Source organism: Pinus tabuliformis, chromosome 9 (assembly GCF_031772625.1).
Source record: "Pinus tabuliformis cultivar Carrire ecotype Pingquan chromosome 9, CPIR1, whole genome shotgun sequence".
Lineage (NCBI taxonomy): Eukaryota > Viridiplantae > Streptophyta > Pinopsida > Pinales > Pinaceae > Pinus > Pinus tabuliformis.
The window spans coordinates 1,608,153,627-1,608,177,969 of record NC_142307.1 but is presented as its reverse complement, the minus strand read 5'-3'; positions in this window follow the sequence as shown (position 1 = coordinate 1,608,177,969).

The following is a 24,343-nucleotide window of genomic DNA, read 5'->3' as shown; positions in this document are numbered from 1 at the left end:
GGGTCTTATCTGGTTACATAACCCGTATTTGATTCTCTTCCAACTTCCAAGAAACGATGACCAAAAGAGAAAAAACATGGGAAGCCATGGTGTCGGTTTGTTCAGATTAGAATGTATGTGCTACAAACGCGAAGAGAAAAAACATGGGAAGCCATGGTGTCGGTTTGTTCAGATTGGAATGTATGTGCTGCAAACGCGAATGGAATATCTGGGGGTCTTGGGGTTATGTGGAATGCAAGCAAGATTTCACTGAAAGCATACAATTATGATGCAGGGATTATCTTGACAGGTTACTTAGCGGGTTCCATCCAGAGGATTCGCATAATCAATTCATATGCCCCTTATAATGACACGAAATCTTACTGGGAAAAGATTTCTGGTTCGGGAATTCTCGGGCTGAGCTCGCTGATAATAGCTGGAGATCTCAACTTCTCTTTGGGTTCGGGAGAGATATGGCGGGACAGATCTAAGGTGGACTGTTTATCAATTTTTTTCTCTGGAATGTTGGAAGCACACGATCTTATTGACGTTGCACCAATACCCATTGGCCCTACATGGCGGAACGATCGTGAAGGGACTGAGGGTAATTCCAAGAGGTTGGATCGATTTATTATGAAACAATCACTGTTTAACCATTTGGTGGGTGTCAACTCTGATATTATTCCTTCCTTCATTTCCGATCACTAGCAGGTTATTTTATTAAGATGGGAAGGCATGGAAAAGGGGAGGATCTACCCTTTCAAGTTTAACCCGAAATGGTTACAGATGGAGGTCTTTAAGAATCTGGTTTACAGGTGCTGGAATGGGGTTCAGAATTCTGCTACACAGGACGGTATGACACTTTTTTGCCAGAAACTTAATATGCTGAAAAGGGAGGCTCGCATATGGATAAAGGAGATAAAAGAGGCAGGAGTAGAAGATTTAAGTGAGATTGAGGAAAATCTCAGGTTTTATAATGACCCTGGGGATCCTCTATACTTCTCGGTCCGATACAAGGAGAGATAATAGAGCTGGAAGGGAAAAGGAATAAGATCTTGCGATCACAGGAAGAAGGGAAAAGGAATAAGATCTGGCGATCACAGGAAGAAGGGAAAAGGAATAAGATCTGGCGATCACAGGAAGAAGATATTAGGATGAAAAGCTGTGCGACCTGGATCAAGGCGGGTGACAAAAACACAAGATTTCCCATATGCAATAGAACCTCAGGAAGCAGCATAATGCGATGAGGAAGATTCAGGATTCTGAAGGTGGTATACACATTTCTCAACCTTTAATTGAACAGGCTGCTGTGTCACATTTTAGAGGTCAGTATACAGCACAAGAACATGAATTTTTGGCCCATATGGAATTCATCAACCTGGTACCTAGCATGTTTTCAGTGGAGGACAATGAACTATTGGGACGCCCGATCTCAAGGGCAGAGATATCAGAGATATTAAAGGAATGTGCAAAAGAAAAGAGTCACGGACCAGATGGGTAGGGGATTGAACTGTTTTGTCACTTCACAGAGTTGTTGATGCCAGATTTGCTGTCGGCTGCTGAAGACTCCAGGAACAAGGAGTATATCTCGGGGGCTGTTAATGCCACGTTTATCGTTTTGATTCCAAAAAAGAGTAACTGGAAACTTGTATGGATTATAGACCAATTTCACTGTGTAATTCGGTATACAAGCTGATATCAAAGCTGATTGCGTGTAGAATCAAAGCGATCTTGTCGAGGTTCATCTCGAAGGAACAATTTGGGTTTTTGGAGAGTAGGCAAATACAAGATACTGTTGGTATTGCTCAGGAGCTGATGCACTCTATCAAGCCCCGGAAACTGAGAGCTTGTTTGCTGAAGGTAGACCTTATCAAGGCCTATGATTGTATCGATTGGGAATTTCTGAAATTGGTGCTGATGAAATCGGGCAGGTCACAAATGTTTATTCTCTGAATCATGGCTTGAATTCAGATCACAAATTTCGCGGTTATTATAAATGCGCTCCCAACTCAAATTTTCAATGCACAAAGAGGGTTGAGACAGGGCTGCGCTCTCTCGCCCTTGCTTTTCTTGATGGTGATAGATTGTTTTAGCTGGTAGATTCGGGAGGCAAAAGAATTAAGTTATAACTCAGGGATTAAAGTGTCCAAGCATCAGTGGTTAACCCATATGATGTTTGTTGACGATTTACTTTTTGGGGGAGGCATCGGTGGCAGAATGGAGCCATATTCACAGGATCCTTTTCAAGTTTGGATCAGCAACTGATTTATGCATGAATGGGGTAAGTCTCTGTTGGTACATGATGACAATGACAAGGAAGTAAAAACATAAACCAGAGATTTATTTGGGTCCCAGTTATACATATTGTTGAAGGTTTTAATTACCTAGGATATAAAATTAAACTAAATGGATATGGCAACCAAGATTGGGAGTGGCTGATTGATAGATTTTAGAGGAAACTGGAATGCTGGAAGCACCTGGTTATCTATGGGTGGCAGAGTGATTATGTTGAAACAGGTGTTCCAAAACATTGTTGTTTACTAGATGCATTTATACCTTCGGCCATAAAAACTATATATATAGGCAATGCAATCCCTCTCTTCATTTTATGGACTATCTGGGTAGTAGGAATGCAATCATTTTTTAATTAGAAAAGAGCTCTGGTCCGGAACGACATTAATAAGATTATATCTTTATACGATGAGATGAGACCGAAAAAGAAGACCAAAGGTGATAGGAAAATCAGGTTCAAAGATTAATGGAAAGATTATCCAATGGGTTTTTTTCGATGTAAAGGGAGTCAGTGCGGATGTGTGTTTTTTTTTTTTTTTATACAACATGGTGAATCGATAATTGTCTGGCCTAATCTAAGGGAGACCCAGGATCAAACTTCAACACTGCCATTCGATGTAAAGGGAGTCAGTGCGGATGTGTTTTTTTTTTTTTTTTTATACAACATGGTGAATCGATAATTGTCTGGCCTAATCTAAGGGAGACCCAGGATCAAACTTCAACGCTGCCACTATAACATCAAGAGCATAACCAACCACCTGCAAATCGGGTATACTAAGTCTCTATGATTTTAGCAAAAGCAGACTCACAAAAAAAAGAATCTGCCCCTCTAACGGCCACCACAGCAGGTCAATGTGCGGATATGCATTCTCAAGATTCGAAAACTCTTCCACTGCAGTTTTATCATATACAGCTGTAAACTTGCATGCAGTTACAAAAGGAGGATTAATAACGGACACTAAATCTTCTTTGACCTTAACATTTTTATTTTTGGTGTCGTTGATATTTTATTCGCAGTCTGGGCTGTAGTCTCCGTCTCGTTGACTCAAATGCATTGTAAAATCTATTGAAGGGCAAATTATGCCCCAATATTTTTCTGCATTGTTTTGATGAGTGTGTATGTTTGTTCATTCTATCAATGTTTATGGTATATTTTTTTATAATGGTGTAGTATAAACTTGTTACATTAATTTTTGAAAATTTAAGTTATAGTTGTTAATCTTTAAGATTTTAGGTGCTCTAGAGTGCTCTACGGGTTTTTTATGATATTGAATTCATTTCGGCTGTAAAAGAACAATTTAAACATTCTCACAGTAAAATTTCTTGCTAGATTCTTGCAAGAAAATTCTCTGTCTAGACACCCTTTAAAACAAAACATAGGTAGTTACTTCCCCAAGCATCTAATATCAAATCCCAATGATGTAGTTCGTGAACCAGGCCTCACTACATATACAAACATATATCACTGATAATCTAGTGTGTAAATCAGGGTGAAGGATCTAGACCACACTCATGGCTAGCAATGACCTAATGCGAAGCATCTTAATTGAAGCATAACCAGCATAGATCCATTTTAACTACGGATCGATTTAACATGAGCCGAAAAGGATCAAACTTCATATATATATATATATATATATATATATATATATAAAAGCCGAAAGGGATCAAACTTCATATATATATATATATATATATATATATATATATATATATATTATAGCGGACATTATTTTTCTATTTATAATATAATTTTTATTTTAAAGAGGGCACAAACGGATGGACATACTTACACATCTCCTCATACTGAGATGTAGAATGAACCTCTCCGCTCAACCAACATAACAGAAAAAATGAGAATCTACCATACATAGCATTCACCCAAAATAGTCACCATCATGATAAGTGGTGATGAATCGGGACGAAGAAAAAAATGTAGCATTCTATCAAAAAAATTTGTTTTCAATAATAAAGTTGATGTTTTTCATAAAAAAAAATTGACATCACTTCATTTTATAAGGATTGATAGTCCAACTTATTGGTTTTGAGAATTAGTTTGAGATAACTGCAACCATCTTAACATAAAGAATTAAAATACTCCCACTTAAAAAAAATCACCTAGCATTGCACATGCTTTTATACATCTTACACCATCTGTTACAAAAACATGTGTGCTTTTATACATCTTACACCATCTGTTACAAAAACATGTGTGTAATAAATCAAGTTGGAATGAACTGTCACGGCCTAACTCATGTTCATCCCATGGTCATTCATGGTTCATTGCAAAGCAAATGCAGTAACTTGATATGACTTCCATGTTCATCCCATGGTCATTGATGGTTCATTGCAAAGCAAATGCAGTAACTTGATATGACTTCCATTGCAAATGAATAATTCAAAGTAACCCAGTGGTCGTCCATTGAATTAGTGTGGAAGAGTGACCTAATGAAAACATAAAAATCTGCCACGGAACACTTTTAGGTTGTGATAACTCGTCCATTGAATCAATCTCGAAGGGTGATATATCAAATATATAAAATTTATAAGGGAACAATTTATGTTGAATAACTTGTAATTAGTTTTTGGAGGTGTAAAAAGTACTTATTATAGGGTGAAATAACAAATATATGAAATCTATGAGGGGACACTTTATGTTGAATAACTTGTAATTAGTTTTTGGAGGTGTAAAATGTATAAAATTTATAAGAGAACACTTCATGTTAAATAACTGGTAATTAGTTTTAGACATGTGTATGTGTATTGTTGCATGTGATTAAATGTGTTGTATATGTGTTGTATGTAATTATTAATAATTTATATAGGATTGAAAATGTTTGGAAATTCAATTTAGTTTTGGAATCTATAAAACAATGTTATGAAGATCTAAATGGAGGCTTTTGTGAGTAGAACTATTTAAATATTTGTCTTTCAGTTCCATCACATAAATGTATTGATTGCCAACGCGTTTCAAACCAACAAATGTTGTTCATCATTAGGACGATTAGATGATGAACCACATTGCTTGGTTCGAAATGTGTCGGCAATCAATACATTTATGTGATTGATTTATAAGACACATATTAAAAAATGTTAAGAAGAGATGGAGGTGGCACCTGAAGTTTGGCAGTGCGTAGATGCTGTAGCTGGTAGAGGCATTTTTTAAAAGCTTATGTTGTGGTGTAACGTTTATTGACAAAGAAATAATACTAAATGTTTTCTCTTATTTATAGACACTACAACATCTGCTCCCTCTAGACTGCCTCTTGGCACAATAATTTTTTTTTAATCAAATTGTTTGTTCAATAATATACATTAGTGAACGATAAAATTTTTGATGTTAAGTTGATTAGTACAAACATATTGAATGAATGGATTTACAATGATGTAGTTTGTATTATTTTGTTAATAACTAGGTAATTGTGTAGGTTGTGTTGTTGATATATTTTTTCTAGACGCAAACTGTGTAGAGTTTTCAAATGGTTGATGTTTTGAGTGGACACTCCACCCATCGTTAGGGACATAGTTTTTTCGACATTTTAGTTCAAAGCTCTTAAAAAACTCTACATAGTGTACATCCATAAGAATTGCATCAACAACATGATTAACCACTGTGAAAACCCACACATTCAAATTGTGTAGGTTGCTATAAGAAATATTATTGATTAAAGTTGTTTTCTTTGATAATGTATGTGAAGGGCATGTGATTGGGAATTGCCACTAAGTAGTGTTTGCAACAAGAAAATATTGGATAACAAATATTTAAAGAAACTTGTCTAGAGTGCCCTATATTCCCTAAATAAGCCATCACTACCATGTGCAAGGTGCATTTTGACTTGAATTTCACTAAATATTTTTCTAGGTATACTTGTATGTATTTCTTCAAAAAATAAAGATCATGTCTTTGAAAAAATCAAAGAATAGAGGGCATGGGTGGAAAAGAAATGTGATAAACCTTTGAAATGTTTAAGATTAGAGAATGAAGGAGAATTTATGGGCAACATCTTTGAATGTTACTTGTCACATAATGATATATTTTCACATAGATATGTAAGTTACACACCTTAGTAGAATGGTGTTGTTAGAAGGAATAATTAGACCCATTTGATTTAACCCATAGGCGACCAAAATACTTACATGAAACACATATTTCCAGCTTGTAGATGCTTCAAAGATGAAATATGTAATACTTAGTAGTACTAATTCTCAAATTTTGTGTTGATAAAATCCTTTTGTTGTTCAATCCTTGTTGACGTAATCATGTTATCATGAGTTTTTAGCTTGAATGTGGCCTCTAGTTGACTCAATAATTTGAGTTTCTCCCAAGTTGAGTCAGTCCTGCAACGTTTACACATTTATTAACATCTTTCTTTAATTTCGGTAGAATAGTTCTCATTTCATTGTAGTATCCTAGCCAATAAGACAAAATAATAATTTGGGCACTGAAAAAACACTTATTTTGAAGCAACGTCAATTATCCAAATATTGGCATTATGCCAAAGAATTTTTTGCACTGGTTTTGGTCAATTGAGTTGTAATCACTTTGAATACTTGCCATTTTTTAGGCTCACACCTAAATGAAATTCCACTCTTCGATTTATCCAATTTATTATCTTAGTATCAAAATGTATGATTTGATGGTCAAATAAATTGGTTTTTGATCTCTTATTATAATTTTTGTTTAATGAATTGATTTCCAAGTCTATTCCTTTGAATGCTATTATGGAAAATTTAACTTGTGTGACCTGTTTCCAAACTACAAATGGATACAACTTATTTGATTAAGGCATTTTGTTATTTTTATGAAATGTAAATGAAGTATGGATAACAAATTTGTTTTGAAGCCAATATATACAACATCATTGTTTAAAGCATTATGAAAACCCTATGCAATATGCGATACATGGATAGATGTAGAATTTTTCAGTTTTGTGTATATTGCATAATTCATAATGCTTTTTTTTACAAAACATTTCATAATTTGCACTATATTTTTTACTTCATTTTAAATATTCTAATTCAACATGTAAATGTTGGTGTCACTTGGCTAGATTTTGGCATGAAAATTGCTTATATAAATGGTTTTTGAACTTTGGGTTTTATGATTGCCCAAATTCACTTTCTTTTAGAATTATGGGGCATTGGAAAGGATGCTTATTTTAATGGAGACAACATAGGAATGGTTTTAGGTAATAGGTTATAAATGATGATCTTTAGATACATGGTAGCTTCTCCGAATGGGAAATCAAAGTATTAAAGGGTATAGTAAGTTTTTAGTTTTAATTCTAAAATCTTGAGGAATTAGGATTGCCTAGAAGATACCTTGTCTAACATTCTAGCTAAGTTTCTCTTGAACAAAGCAACTAAATTCTTGATTGTTGAAGCTAGGATAGGACACAGAAACATTTTTTAATTAAATAAAAAAATATTCTCAGTTGTTGTCTTCGTAGCGAAGTGTCCCCAACAGGTCCATCATGTATTTCTATGAGGACTTTGTTAGCATAATTTTACTTAAGATATCTTAAGAGCACTTGATCATAGTTTCTGTAGAACACAATGTCATTAATTAATGGTACTCTAAAGACTTGAGCCTAGACTGTCTCTTTTTCTTCAAATTCATATAGATAGGAGTAGTTCCATTTTGAAAGTTTTGCCTTAGTTCATTATACCAAGTGTTTGTATCAACAAGAACATATAATACTTAATGAACACAAATATATATCTTATTTTCCTAGCATTCTTATAATGAATCAATTGGGTCCAAAGCTTTAGCTACTAATTTATATAGACCTTCATCTTTAACTATAGTTCCAAGCTTGAACCCTAGATCCTATTCATGGATCGTTGTCATCTAGTTTCCTCTTCACCCACCAAGTTATTTCTTTACAAACAATGATCTCAAAACTAGGTGGGGTATAATCACTTTAGTATGATTATTTAAAATATAGGGTTTGAACTGTTTGATGACCTTACATAATGAAGATGTTCTTATGAATTACTATATAGTTTAGCTTAGCTCATTGTAGATTAGTGCCCATGAATGGAAGAAGACACTAATTCCCTTGATCTTCATTTGAGCAATGTCGAAAGGGAATGATCAAATGCAAATGTATATAGTGAGAATTCCTTTCGAAAGTTTGGGTTGTGAAATGGCGGGTCGACATGTAGGAGCACTAAGTAATAGTTTCTACACAAGAAGATATCATTATTCAATTGGTACTATGAAGACTTGAGACTTAACATTCTCCTTTGCCTCAAATTTAGATAGCTAGGAGTAGTTCCATGTTACAATTATTTCCTTATCTCATTATATTAGGAGCTTGTATTAGAAGGAACATATAAGACAACTTGCACATAAAGAGACATCTCATTTTCCTAGCCTTCTTCCAATGACTCATTTGCATCCAATGATTTAGTTACTAATGTGCATAAAGCTTTTCCCCTAAGTATAGTTGTAGGATTAAATTCTCGATCATATGTCTTAAAGGCTATCATTTGTTTCCCCTATATTCACCAAGTTATTTTTGTACAAATAGTGATCTCACATTAGGGTGGAGTACAATAACTTTCGTATGGGTTTTAGAATATAGGGTATGAATTGTTTGACGACCTTAAAAATATAGAATTCTCGCTTATTTTTTCAATCGCTAGATAGTTCATCTTAGCTCCCTATAGACAAGTGCACATGAATGAAATTCGACAATCATTCCCTTGGTCATCTTCTATGTCAACACTGCTATAAGGGAATGCTCAAATGTAAATGCATATAATGAATTTTTTTTACTGAAATTTATATTCTCTAATACTAAGCTAGTGACTATTGCATCCTCATTAGAGGAAATTCAGCGTAAAAGTGGCATCCTAAGGAAAAATAATAAAATAATAGTTAAAATAATAAAATAAGAGTTATGAATTTTGGAGGGAAAATAACATTTTTTTTTTTACTTGTATTTTTGGTTATCTCCTTATCAATTTATCTAAATTTGAAGTGTAGACACTCATTGGATGCGGAATTAAATTCCACATCCAACGAATACCCATTATGCATACTTTTGAGAAGACCCAAATTGATAAAAAAATGTTAAAAAATCAAGTTGAACACACTTTTTAAATGTATCTTCATTTTTTGTCAATGTGGGTATTCTCAAAAGTATGCATAACGGGTACTCATTGGATGTGGAATTTAATTTCGCATCCAACAAGTGTCTACACTTGAAATTTGGGTAAACCTATAAGGCGATAAACTAATAAAACAAGTAAAAAAATAGTTTTTCTTCTTTTCCCTCCAAAGTATTTACATGTACCTCTTTTTAAATTTAAATAATTTTGATTGGTTTACCTATTATAACATGGAAATTAAGTGAAAATTTTCATGAGCACTTTTAGGATGAAATTTCCTCTAATGTTTTTTTAAATGCTTCCTTCACAACCAAATTTCATTTATAAAATCATTCTTTATCATATTCTTCAAAGATTTTACAATTTCAACAAAGTCAATTACAAACCTTAGGGAAAAAAATTATTTTACTAAAGAAGGATTGCATTGATTTTTTTTTGTTGGGCCTAGAAATCTACATGGTGGCTTTGGTTCTTTCTATGTCCAAAAATATTTCATCTTTTTATATGATATGTCCTAGTAATTTTACTTTTGAAACTCTATTTTGATACTGTTCAAAAATATCCTTCAAAAATATAGGTGTTGTGATATCATCAAGGTAAACCACAATGTCATGACCTATTAGTCCTTTGAAAGTTATGTCCATTCCTTGTTGAAACATGGTTCTTGTATTCACTAAATAAAAGGCTTTATTTGGTAATCAAATGTTCCCCACTTTGTGTGAAATGTTGTTTCCAGTTAGCTAAAATCAACTATCAAGACTTGATTGTAACTAGAAAAAAAAACTAATAATGAGAACATTTCATACCAAGAAACAAGCTATAAAATCTACTCCATTGAAGGTATAGAGTAGTTATCCTTATCTAACATTATTTAGATTTTGAAAATCTAGGCATGTCCTAATCTATTCTAACTTTTTCTTGATTGGGACCAAATTTGTAGCCTAGGTGGAATGATGAACCTTGAAGATGATTTTTGCATCCAATAGTTCAAGGCTTGGATGCAGCTTAGATAATTTTTGTTGAAACAACTTTGCATCTCCTTTAAGGGGAATGACATGTTTAATGGTCTTCATATCATAAGTATGCAAGCATTAGTAAATGTAGGAAAATACATTTGTGTACTTTCTAAACAAATAAATGTATGCTTAATTTTCTACTTCTAAACAAGAAGTCCCAAGATTGATATTCTTGGGACTTTCTTTAATGACCAAATTGACAACTCATAGCTCATAGAAGAGTTGTTTTTGTAGATGTTGAAGTTTTCTAAATTTGCTATGAAGATCAAGCATATTTCCAACATTAGGATTTCCTTTGGTGTGGAATTGTCTATATCACTTCTTAAGTCATATTTACAATTTTGCACGGATTTTGAATGCTCCTTGTCATCTATAATTACATATTTGAAAGTGTCCTTGTTACTGAGGAGTTTGGTAATATTTTTTTTCATAATCAAACCCTCTAGCTTGTGTTATTATTTGGTATAAGGGGCCTAAAATTGAATTCAATATAAATTCATCATTTAATGGAGCAAACCTAGAGGCAAATTTGACCAAAGTATCAATAGATACATTCTTGGAGTCATGGATGGAAGTAATATTAAATGAATCAAATTTGAACAAATTATAAATATCTGACTCATAATTCTTGAAATTGGGGAAATATGTTGTAAAAAATTCCTTACATGTCTCATTAATATTTTTAAATCGCCTAACACTTTCAAGCACTTTATTTTACCTTTATATCAACTTATTTAAGACCATGAACAAAGGCCTCATTATCAATTGTGTTGTTGGTGTATTCAAACTATAGCATGTAGGAAATTTAAGTTCTCTTGGTATGTGCATCAATTAGGATGCAACCTGTCCTAGCTCCTTCTTATGACTTGGAGCCATCAAATAACAAAGTTAAAATGTTAGTATTTATGATTCTGCTAGAAGAAATAATGTTATCTAGCTCTAATATAATACAATAATGATTATTAATTCATATGTAGCAAATGATTTTAGAATTCATTTCTTATTCTAGAGGTTATCATTGGGTTGCATAACACCGAAAAACCAGTTTCAAGGAAATATTTCCGAAAAGTTGATTGTCTAAAATTAAGAGGTTCATTTTTCCTTTACATTTATGTCCCATTATGTTTCATGTGATCCTCATGGTCAACTTTGATTTGATTTTTTTACCCTTTATAAGGCAGTCACACGTGTGACCAATCCATGGTGAAATATCCCTGTAATTTTTGTGACCATGACCTAGTCAACTACAAACTAGAAGCTTTTAGGATATCCATGACAATGATATTCATAATTTGACAAACTTGAGCATCTAAAGATGACCTAATCATGACATCCTTAAGTTTTCCAATGAATTTCACATATGGTCTTTATAAATGAATAATGCATGCAGTACATTAAGAAGGACCAACATTGATATTTTTGTAGATAGAATAAGGAATCACATTAGATGATACTCTTTAATCCACTAGATAGTGATGCATATTGTAATTAAATTTTTTAAAGATCAGGACGAAAGAAGGAGATTGTGACTTCAAATGTTTGTGTATGCCATCTACAATTATCCTCAATTTTTGTGTTGTTTTTGCATGCTTATTTTGTACTTTCTTTTTATTTTAGTAGTTCATTATTTATTTAAGTAATTAGCTATTTTTTTCTATTGTGGATCTGGGCAATTTATGAAGGTTTTCAAAATTTAATATCTCTAATAGATATTTCTTCTGATGCCATGCATGGAGACGTCTACCTTTAAAGTTTTCTTCATGTCCTCAATAACATTGTATTCCATGTCCGAAAGAGTGACATTGTAACCATGGTTTTGTTGGTTTGAGTAGAGGCTATAGGATTCTTGGGCTAATATGGGACTATGTTTTTGTAGGTTTGAGGAGAGGCTATAGTTTTCTTGTTGATTATGTTAGGTCTCAATAGAAGGGTAATTGTTGACACATGTCCTTTATAGCTTAAAATGTAGTTTTTAAGATTAATTGAGTGGCAAGTAATTCACATACAACCTTTCCTCTTTAATAGCATCCCCAAGATCATAAGACGAATCACAAAGAAACATAGTTGCTTCATTTGTTGAATCATCCTCTTCTGCAACCTATTTGATCTTAGCTTATTGGGTGGGTTTTTAAATTATGGTTGTTGATCAAGGAGTCAATTTGTTACTAAGGTCATGGAATTAATCCACTGAGTCTAAGTCATTTAAAAATGATTAGCATGATGAAAAGTGCATTAATTATGCATTCCTACTTCATCCAAGTTTAGATTTATAATTGGAGTTTATGGGGGTCTGGAGGGAATAATGGCCTTTCTAGGAAAATCTATAAAGTTTCTCTAACTGGAATTTCACTCACTTGAAATATTATTCAAATAAAGAACCTTGTTTGATAGTTTATTTACCATCTTAAGCACAATACCTAGATTTGTAGGTTCTTTTTTAAAGGCTTAGGTAGTGTAAGTATGATGCAGGAACATCCCAAGTGGGCTCTTTTGTTTTTCCCATGAATGAAATTTCCATTTGAAAGAATCTATTTGTTATGCATATGTGTCCCTATGGGACAAATGTAAATAATCAGTTAGGGTAGATTTCTAGAAACACGCAAGATGTAGACATATGAGAGGTACTGCTAGAAAGCGACCTCCACTTTTGCTATGAGATATTTCTCCCTATTGAAGATATATGAATATGTCAGGCTCATATGAGAGAGGGACATAGGGAAAAATGAATTCAAGTCTTTGCGAGATACTCTCATATATGCTTGAATGAAATTGTAATCAATATTCTAATATATAAGGATAAATAGAATTTTATCATGTTTGCATACATAGTGGGCTATAGAATGTTCTTTTCCTTTATCTCTCATTTGCAGAAAATTGTAATTGGAAGGAGGAAGAATAGTGAGATAGAGTTTGCTTCTTAAGAGGCCGAAGGGATTTAGAGTTGAATATGTGAAACTTTGGAATTCAAAAAATTTTGGGCTCACTGGAAGTCAGATTTAGATCATAACCCTTAGAGTTTTTAAAGAGATTTTGGGCTTCCAATTTTGTGGCCCCTTCCTCCCTCTCTTATCTAGCTGGACAAATTGGGATTAGTGGTGAATGAGTACAATTACGCTCATAGTGTGTGGAGTATAACATTGGAGTTCATAGCTCATAGAAAATCAACCATACCATGAAAAAAATTAAAATATGGGAAAACACACAAATTTTCTTGTCGAACCCTAACATCCCACATAACAAATCTGCATGAAGTGGAATTCGAGCTTGAGGCTCAATTGTTTTTGAAAGGGCTAGTAGATCAACTGCAACAAACATGTTGCCCAAATGAGGAGCTCGAGAGGGATATGGAAAATGATGAATTAGAATTGGAGTTGAGGTGCATCCAAGCAAGGATGGAAGCCATCAAGGCAACTTAGAGAAGGGAACTTGATATGGGAGATGTTAGTAAGAGTGAAGATATGAGCTCATAAGATGAGATAGAAGGAGTGTTAGGAGGAGGACGAGAAGAGGAATAACTAATAAAATTGGTTACCAAGGTAGGATCCAAACCAAAGATGGAAGTGAATCTGTACAATGGAAACTTGAATGTGGATGTGTTGCTTGATTAGATCAATACAATTGATAAATACTTCGATTATGAAGATGTCGAAGAGGACCAAAAGGTCAGGTTGAAGGGACACATAGCCTTATGGTGGGATGAACTACAATATGATAGAAGAAGGAAAGGAAAGGAGAAAATTAAAAAATGGGACAAGACATTGGCTAAATTTAAAAGAAATTTCATGCCTAAGGATTACTGGTTGAATTTGTTTATACAATTACAAAAATTTGAGGCAGAAAATCGTGACAGTAAAGCAGTACACCGAATAATTCTATAGACTGAACATCAAAGCATGCCATATTGAATAATATATTGAAAACGCGACCAAATATATATATGGCCTAAGGTATGATATCTAGGATGAGATTGGCTTCTTCCCTAAAGACAGTGGAAGATTCCTACCAGGAAGCTTTAAGAGAAGAGGAGAAATTGGCTAGAAAGCAAACCCTAAGAAGTAGAGGAAGGATTCCAATAAAGGAAAAGGGAACTTTCAAAACAAAAGATTCCAAATTCCAAAGGAGTCAACAAAAAAACTCTAGAAATTTGTTACCTAGAGGAGGAGAAGCAAGGCAAAGAAGATTCTTCTCGAGAGGCAGAGGCAGGGGAAGAGGAAGAGAAATAAGGTGTTATATATGTAGAAAGGAAAGGAACACGTCGTGGAATTTTCTTGAAAATAAGACAACAAATCAAAGAGGAATTGGCATTACAAAAGCCAAAGAAGAGACATCCAATGCAAAGGCACAAGAAGAAACTCTGAGAAGGGTGAATCCTTGAGGATGAAAAGAGTCTTGATTGAAGCAGAGAAGGAGATTCAAGAACCAAATTATAGGCGGAAATTATTTAGGACAATATATGAATCCAAAGGAAAATGTTGCAAATTGGTCATTGAAAATGGTAGTATCGACAATCTAGTCTCTACAGCGATGGTGGAGAAGCCAAGATTGCAAAGGATGGAGCATCCTACTCCATACTGAGTGTCCTGGTTGTAGAAAGGACATAAAATTTTCGTCATTGAACAAAGTAAAGTAGATTTTCATATTGGTGGTTGTAGAGATGATGTGCTATGTAATATTATGCCTATGGATATCTGTCACATTTTGTTAGGAAGACCATGGCAATATGACAAGAGAGTTGTCCACGATGGAAGGATAAATACATACACCCTTGAAATGGATGGTCATATCCACGTGTTGTTACGATTAAATGATGAAAGGGAAAAGGAATAAGTAGGCCCAAGTGTGCTAATGTTGGTGGGAAGGATCTTCTGCAAGAGATCAAAAAGGAAAATGAGGTACACTTTGCTCTAATTGGTAAGCCCAAGGTATTTTTTACAAATAAAAAATTGGATTATTTACATGAAATTCAAACGTTGTTAAATGAAATTGTTGATAATACTATTGATGAATTACCTAACATCTTGCCACTTGTAAGAAGTATCAACCATCAGATTGATTTGATTCTGGGAGCAAGTCTACCAAATAAAGTAGCTTATAGAATGACACCATAGGAAAATGAATAAATAAAAAAAGAAGTCCGAGAGTTGTTGAGCAAAGGATTAATTCAGGAAAGATTAAGTCCATATATTGTACCAATAGTTTCAAGCCCAAAGAAAGATGGGTGTAGGAGAATGTGCACTGATTCCATGGCAATAAACAAGATAATGATTGTGTATAGATTTCCTCTACCTCACGTGGATAATTTAATGGAATGTTTGAGCAGTGCACAATTTAAAAAAAAATTGACCTAGAAAGTGGTTATCACCATATTAGAATGAGAGAGGGTGATGAGTGGAAAACAACCTTAAAAAATAATGATGCGTTTTATGAGTGGTTGGTTATGGCTTTTGTATTAACTAATGCCCTAAGTACCTTCATGAGGCTCAAGAATGAGATCCTAAGGATTTCATTGGAAAAGTTATAATCATCTATGTGGATGATATCCTTGTGTACAATAGAATAGAAGAAAAGCATTTCATTTTTTTAAGATTTGTTTTGACAATGCTACAATAAGAATAGCTCTTATTAAAAAAAAAATCTTTTCTAAAAATAGATATAGTCTATTTGGGAGTTGTAATTTCTCTAGAGGGGATGAAAATGGACCTAGAGAAGGTAAAATCCATTAAAGACTAGCCTTCCCTAAAGAATAACCATGAACTACGAAGCTTACATGGATTGGCCAATTTTTATCAAAAGTTAATTCAAAACTTTAGCCATATTTGTGCACCGAGAGTGGAAACCATTAAAAGGGAATGTCAACCATTTAAATGGGAATTAGTAGCTAAAAAATCATTTAAATTGTTGAAAGAGAAAATAATAGAGAAACCAATCCTAACATTGCCTGATTTTTACAAATCCTTTCAGGGGAAATATGACGCTAGTGGAATGGCTCTAAGCATTGTTCTCAACCAAGATGACAAGCCCATTACCTATTTTAGTGAAAGAATGAATGGAACAAAACTGAAATATTCTATCTTTGACAAGGAAGTTTATGCATTAATTCAATCTTTAAAGAAATGGAAGCATTACCTTATGCCCAAGGAATTTATTTTATATACTAACAACCATGCCTTGTAGTTTAGAACCATGCAAGAGAAATTAAATCAAAAGCATGCCAAGTGGTTTGAATTTACCATAGAACTTTATTTTTGCTTTTAAGCATATTAATGGAAATTCTAACAAAGTTGCAGTTGCTTTGAGCATGAGATGTTTGATTTTGTAAGAATTCTAGGTGAATGCGTCGGGATTTGAACATCTCAAAGAAATGTACAAGGAAGATTCAAAGTTTAAAGAATTTTATGAAGTCTGTGAGCATTCTATGATAATAATTAGAAGTTCTTGGATCAACTACATGATTCAGGAGGGATTGTTGATCAAAGGCAACCAATTGTGCATTCCAAAATGTTCCATGAGAGACAACCTACTGAAGTAAAAACACAATGGAGGATTAGCTAGCCACTTTGGACATGACAAGACTTATGCTTATTTGGGTTCTTCTTACTACTAGCTAGGTATGAGTTCTGATGTAAAACGATTTGTAGACATATGTAAAATTTTCCAATATGCTAAAGGGAAGCAAACTGGAATGCTATACCAAGTAGACCTTGGAATTCTATAAGCATGGAATTTGTTTTGGGTCTACTTAGAACTTACAAGGGAAACAATTCTATCTGTGTGGTTGTTGACAAATTTTCCAAAATGACACACTTTGTACATTGCTCCAAATCTAATGATGCCACTCATATTGAAAACATGTTCTTCAAAGAGGTTGTGAGATTGCATGGGTTTCCCACGAGTATAGTCTCACACAAAGACACTAAATTTGTTGGGAATTTTTGGAGGATGTTGCGGAAAAAATCATGGAACTGATATTTCATTAAATCATCCTATCACCCTCAAACATATGGGAAAATTGAAGTTGTAAACAAGATCTTAGGAAATTTTCTAAGGAGCTTGGTGATTGAGCATAGAAATTAGTGGGATCAAGTTCTCCCACAAACTGAATTTGCTTATAATGACTCACCTAATAGAAGTACATGAAAAATCCCATTCCAAATTGTGAATGGTATGCATCCAAGGGGCATCTTAGAAATTAGAATGTTGGGAAGAAAATAAATGATAAATACAAATGCAAAAGAGTTTGCTTCAGCTATGAAAAATTTATAGGAGCATGTCAAGGGAAAACTACAAGAAAACAACCAAAAATATAAACAAAGGGAAGATTTAATGAAAATAGAACTACATTATGAAATTTGATATCTAGTCCTGACACACTTAAGAAAGGAGATATTTCTAAAAAATGAATATAACAAGCTAAAATTGAAGAATATAGGACCCCACAAGATCCTGAGAATTTTTTTAGCTAATTCTTATGAACTTGAGCTACCAACTGATATAGGAATCTCCCCAATATACAATGTTGTTGATTTCTATCCTTACATGGAACCTGAAATGGTGAAGAATATAGGACCCTACAAGATCCTGAGAATTTTTTCAGCTAATTCTTATGAACTTGAGCTACCAACTGATATAGGAATCTCCCCAATATTCAATGTTGTTGATTTCTATCCTTACATGGAACCTGAAATGGAGGAGGAGGATGATCAAGAGGAGGTTCAATGGATGAAGCAACTACTGACAACCAAGAAGTTGCAGATTGAAAAGATCCTTGATTAAAAAAAAAGGACAAGAAAAAAGGATAATTATGAATATTTGGTTAAGTTGAAGGACCTCTCAGCTAAAGATGCAACTTGGATGAGTGCTACAGAGATTCAAAAGCATGGAAAAATTGTTGAAGACCTCGTGGATAAGAGTCCATAAAAATATTATATTCTATGGGAGTTTGATTCAGGAGCATCCTATGTGGGCTCTTTTGTTTTTCCCATGAAATAAATATCCATTTGAAAGAATCTATTTATTATGCCTATGTATCCCTGCGATACATATTTAAATAATCAATTAGGGTAGATTTCTAGAAACAAGCCAAATGTAGCCATATGAGAGGTATTGCTAGAAAGTGGCCTCCCTATCTGTTATGAGATACTTTCCCCCTAATGAAGATTATGAATATGTTAGACTTGGATGAGAGATGGTCAAAGGGATAAATGAATTCGAGTCTTTGTGAGAAACTCTCATATTCACATGAATCAAATTGTAGTCAATCTTCTTATATATAAGGATAAATAAAATGTTATCATGTTTATATACATATTGAGCTCTAGAATGTTGTTTTCCTTTTTCTCTCTTTTGCAAGAAATCACAATTGGAAGGAGGCAAAATAGTGAGACAAAGCTCGCTTCTCAAGAGGTTAAAGGGATTTAGAGTTGGATTTGTGAAACTTTGGAATTTGGTAAAATTTAGGCTTGCTGGAAGTTGGACTTAGATTGCAACCCTAAGAGCTTTTAAAGAGATTTTGGGGTTATAATTCCTTGACCCCTTTCCCCCTCTTGTATCTAGTTGGGCAAATTGGGATTCACGATGAATGAAGACAATTGCACCCACAATGCGCAGGATAGAACGTTGGAGTTCACAACTCGAGAAAAATCAACAATACCACACAAAAAATTAAAATCCAGGAAAACATACAAATTTTCCTATCGAACCCTAAGAGCCCACCCAATATATTTGTGTCAAAGTAGTTTCTTAACAGTAGTGCAAGATTTGGCATCTTCAACTCCTCGATTCCCTACCTAAATGTACATTTCTTCTCAATATTCTTATTGTTTTCAAAATTATCAAGTAGAGAAGTTTTCCATTCTCTCCACAAGCATGGTAATAGCCATACCACTGTAGAAGTATATAATTTGACTACAACACTATTCATTAGTTGGGAGTTAGTAGAAAATTGATTTAAAATGGAAGTGAAACACTAGTTCAATTCTTTAGTATATTATTTTTTATCAAAGTAGGAATATACTATTTAACTCAACACCATTAACTATTTTGGGTTTAGCAAGAAAATTAATTTAAAATAGTAGTGAAACACTAGTTGACGTCTTTAGTGCATTCTTTTTTATCCCTTTTAATAACTATCAACTCTTTTAGCAATGCATCGAAGTCTTTTCCTCATCAAACTATTAATAAATTCCTTCTCAAATTATTCTAGTTCATGATGGATCCTACATATGAGATGAAATAACATGTATATACCTTATATCCAAAAGTGTATGGATACACCCTACACATTACATCTTCGAGCTCCACATTCATCAATCAGATAGCAACATAAATTTTTCTTTACGTGGTCTTCTAGGATGCATGGCTTGTTAACGTTAAATTTGGGAATAATTCTTTCTAGGCGCATGAAGCAACCCTAATATATTCAAAGCACCACGGTACCTCCATGTAGGAACTAAAGGTTGGTTAACTTGAACCATTTGGTGAGCAAGTTCTTTAAGATTTCATAAGCTCTACTAGTAATTTTGGCCTCTTTCTTATGGGTTGTAAAACATGGAGAGTGAGAGGGTGAAGCTAAGAAAGGGGTTACATGGATTTAATTTAAATAATGAAGAATATCATCAAGAGAAAGGTCTACTATAATTATATATAATATCAGCCAATAGTATATCTTTAGCTTGAATGAAATTCTTAGGAGCTCTTTCTCATCTAGAAAGAAAAGGAGCTTGGGGGTTTGTTGTTATGCGGATCCGGTAGCCTGTGGCATGGACTCGTTTTCGGCCTACAGCTCCCCTCTCTCCTGCGGTTCTCTTCCCTTGCGCCGGGCCTTTCTTCTATCTTCCTCAGCGAGACTCGGACCCATCTCATCGTCCTCGTCTGGTGTTCCCGGGTTGGCAGCCTGCTCTGCATCCTCTGCGCATCATCGGCTGAGGTCTGGTGTCTTGCATAGTGCTTTGAGCTGGGCGGCGGCGGCGTGTTTCCCCTGGTTCCTCGGCGGTCTTCTGCGCACCTTCCGACCCTCTGACTTGGCGGTTTCACCAAGGGTTTTTGGCCTTTGATTTTTTGTGCGGAGCCGCAGGTGCGGGGGCGAGAGTACTGTTTTGGGCCTCCTGACTCTCTTCGTGGGGGCGAGGTAGCTGCCCTAGCCGCCTCTGCCCCGGCACCGACCTGCCTCAGCACTGGTTGGGACCTGTTGGGCTCCCTTGCTGAAGCGATGGTTTCTTTTTTGGCCTTTTTCTAGCTACCAATGCAACTATGGAGAGTGTTGAGGGATCTGAGGTGTAGAGTCTGTCTCTGCATCGATTCGTGCTGCTTTTCTATGGCTGTTTCTGGGTTGCTTTTCTTCTGGCTTCTTTGGATATATGGGTGGTTTTCTTCCACTGGTTTCTGAGGTTTTAGGTGGAGAGTTGAGGAGATGGGGGAGGTGTGGCTACCTAGGCTGCTCTCTACCATTTCGTGCCTCTCCCCTTTGTCTTTGGCAGCCATTTCGAATTTTTCTGCACATTCCACAGGAGCTATTGTTAATTTTCTGTTTTTTTTTTTCGCTTGTATGGGTAGGGTATACTCCTGTTGGGGTTTACATACCCATTTTCTTGCTGCCCTGTCTGAGGGCTTTTCTGCATACTTCTCCTGAAGTATTGTTTTTGTAAGTGGTTTACCCACACTACAGCATATGCGTTCAACATCTACAACATGTAATTTTCTGAAATTAATGGAAATTACAAATTCTCTTCTTCAGAAAAAAAAAATCTAGAAAGAAAAGGAGCAATAGGAAGCTATCCAATTTCTAGAGTGTATACTCAAGTAAGATGATGAAACATGTTCACCTCTTGGTTAGCAATACCACAATGGGCTTTGTACTAAATTGTGATCTTAGGAAGGTATACAACTATGGTGCAAATAATTGTTTGAACGCTCATAATGAAAACTATGTGATTGGTGAATGTTCCTATCAGCTATATAAGTTCATCTCTCCTTCTAGTGCCAAATCTATTAATGTAGGTAAAATGCCCTCCTTAATAACATGGTCATTTACCAATGTGAAGTCCTAATTAGACCTCATGTTGTTTGTAATAGCAAACCCATTCAAATTCAAGCTCAGTAACCATTACCAGGTTTTACTTATGAAAATGTAAATGTGGAATGCGTAAATTCTGAACATATCATAATAAACCTAAGCACACACCATGTACACAAGATATGAGAGTGGAGCACACCTATAATCTAGATAAGAGATATAAATTACAAAATAGAACTTGAAATAATAGGAGAAACTCCTCCAAATACCCCAATACATTTAAATGTCTAGATCATGTGTCCTTCAATAATGACTACATTATCTCTATATATACATATTCATACATTGCACATGCAGTTAGTTTTTAAGGACGATTGCTACTACATATACATTTGCCCCATTACATACACATTTAATCCCATATATTATCCTCTTGGGGTCATATGATATATATTTAACCCCATATATGTTCCCCTTAAAGTCATATCATATACTTTTAGCCCCATATATGGTATCCCTAGGATCATATCAACTTTCTCTAGTGATTTTTAAATAATGGATATGAAGAAAAGAGAGTTCACTTTATAAAATAAATCAATATGAGAGAAACATTTGAACCCAAAACCATTTATTTTAGAAAGTACTATAATCAAATGACCTAAACATAATTATAACTGAAGTATAAAAGGAGAAAGGAGGATTTGTTTTACTAAGTAAATAAATACATATAATAATAGTGCATTACAATGTCTACACACTTGGGTGCTCCCTTAGACAACGTTCAAACTCCCATTTTGCTTGATATTATGTGAATTCCTTCCACTTGATCTTATTTTTAGATTTGTTGTATTAAGATAGTTCTCACCCTCACCCTTAAAATAACTTCATGGTCCAAAATGAGTCCACCTCCATAATTTATCATTGGATTCTATGTCTAAGTGATCAAATGACCACTTCATTCTTGAATTTCTACTTTAAATAAGAGACATGAAAAACATCATGGATTCTGCATGCTTTAGGGATTTTCTAGAGCATAGGCAACCTCCCAATCTTTGTTCATGTTGTATATGGCCCATGGAGCCTAGGTTGGAGGTTTTTTCCTTAAAGTAGCTTGCTTGTGTGAGTGCAACCCAATAAAGATGGTCATCTTCCACCAAAATTTAACATGGTGGACACACTCACTACATGTTCTACTGAGTATTTTTAATAATGAATGTCTATGATAGGGAAAGAGTAATCTCTACAAGGTATTGAAAGTAAATGTGTAAAATGCATACAAAAAGTGGTTTGTTAATAAACTCATTTATAAATTTGTGTCTCTTAAATTGGACCCATTATTATAACAATAGAATGGGTTTAAGGATGTCTTACCCCACATTCAAGGAACCACACCAAAATCCTCATAATACCTTCAAATATATGATTAAATCAATGAAATATCAAAATTACTCCTATCTTCACAAAAGGATTCATATGATTAACTATCCATGTGACAAGTCTTATGTTAATGAAACATGACATTCCATCCAGTTAAGATTGAAAGAAAATTGTGTTGATCTCCTCCATGACGCTTATTGAAAACTTGTCTTAGAAAAACATGTACACATCATAAATCATTATATAAGTGCCATTAACACAAAGGTCGTCACCAAATAAATCATCATTCCAAAATCAATTTGTAGAGGTTGTTGAATTTTTTTTTTACCACAATAAATTATATAGATGTGTTTTAAGTGATAAAGAGTGCAAGACATAATATTGAGATCACCAAGCCCACTATGGAGCTCCATGACACTATGATCTTCAACAATACCCTATAGGTTGATCTTTCTTCTTCGCTCTACAATCTCTCCACTCCTCATGGTAGAAACCTTATTATGGAACATGAAATTGTTTCAACAAGGCTTGTCCCATTACCTTATTGAAAACATTATTTTCATATATCAATTTCCTTTAGGTGCCCCTTTTTAAAATATGTAGTTGTTGAGATGTGGAATACACTGGAGAGATCTAGGACATGTTCCCTTTAGGTCCAAGACCCCATAAATGCACTTTAAAGCATCAAACAAGAAGGTTTTACATTCTACTTTACATTGTAGTTTTTCGGATATATATTCTAAAGTGCCCCATATAGATCCCAAATTTCGTTTTCCCCTTTCCAATAAATCAACAAATCAATATCAAATTATAAGAATCCATTTTGAATTATTTAAGAATGCATTCCACTTATGATAACTTAAAGTTATCAAATAAGTTTAGTGATTCATAAACTTAACATTATCACAATCTGTTCCTTTTGTTACCGCTAAAGAAAGAAGATAAGATAAAATAATTATATTTATGTCCAACTAATGACCACAAAGTAGTTCGAAGGGACTATTGAGTACGATGATGTCCATAAAAAGCGGGAGAACCAAACAATCTCCTAAAAAACGATACAATGCATGAAGTAAATCAACATCTGGCCCTACCAGAGAAGATCCAAGAGCTAATAAGTCTAAGGATCAAACCCATCTCTCCTAACATCTGAGGCTGAATGAAGAGCACTAAAGAAACTCAACAAAGTTTGCTGGCTCGATGAAGAGTTGGTGGAAAGTGCAGACTGTCCACTAAATCGTCGCTTGGGGGGTTCATGCGCTGTTGAGGTCTGGAGGACCTAGTCCGTCTCCCAGGAATGAATCTGTGATAGATCTGCTGCTGAGATCTCGTGTGGCGGGGTGAGGTCCCACAGATCCTCATTGATCTAGAGTCTAGATACGTACTGGTATCAATCGGTCTCTTGGTGCCCTTGTCTGAAGGTAGTACCCTGAAAAATTTCATGATCCTCTGTGTGGGGTCTGGTCTAATGGGAGGCTGAAGAATATGCGCTCAGAACTTGAGAGCCTCCTGCATATATAGGGTAAAACATCTTTGATCGGGATACCTG